This window comes from Bidens hawaiensis, unplaced genomic scaffold, assembly GCF_021521415.1.
Source record: "Bidens hawaiensis isolate Kalapana, Puna unplaced genomic scaffold, B.hawaiensis_p1.1 tig00028734_1, whole genome shotgun sequence".
In the NCBI taxonomy this organism is placed as follows: domain Eukaryota; kingdom Viridiplantae; phylum Streptophyta; class Magnoliopsida; order Asterales; family Asteraceae; genus Bidens; species Bidens hawaiensis.
The window spans coordinates 82,927-83,739 of NW_027494700.1; positions in this window are offsets into that span (position 1 = coordinate 82,927).

The following is an 813-nucleotide window of genomic DNA, read 5'->3' on the forward strand; positions in this document are numbered from 1 at the left end:
GTCTCTCTTTCTTCCTTTTCTTCTTCTGAATGACACTATTCCGACGAGCTTCGACCGCAAGGAATCCTCAAAAACCCATCTTCGGAGATCAGTAAGTTTACATATTCGGAGATCGATGATATCCGACCATTCTTCCCAATCAATACCATTTTTCGACCATACTACTCTACAACTCGCAGCGACTGTATCTCCAAAACCTGGGTTTATTTTCCGGCCCAACCGTTTTTGATTGGCTTTAAATACCCTTTCCCTGATTTCACCCAATGCTTCTTCACTTTAACTAGAATCAGCTATAACAAGGTCATGCCCATGTTATGGAGGGTTCTTCGTGCTGTAGAAAGGATAATCGATTAAGAAGGCGTCGAATTCTACTTGCCGGAGCTAGCTTACTTTTATAACTTGGCCACCCACGGTTCCAAACGTTTTGTTTTCAAATCGTAACCTCGCCAAGTAATGTAACACCCCGTGACTGCAGCGGAAACGTAAACGGGATACAACAGACACCTCTGATATCAACCACATTGTTTATAAAGAAAACTGAATACATTAATATACTTCTAATTACATTATCTTGTATTTCATTACCGTCTAGGTGATACACACATCATACAATACGATACATAATTCTGTTTATTATAATGTAACCTAACATCCCGCACGCAAATCTTACACACATCAAGCACTTAGCACGTAAGCAATCACTTCATCTTAATTGTACCTGAAAAGCATGTGAGAAAACGGGTCAACTACGAATAGTTGGTGAGTTTCACAATTTGAGTAAACCATGATAAATCCATATCATAATATAATATT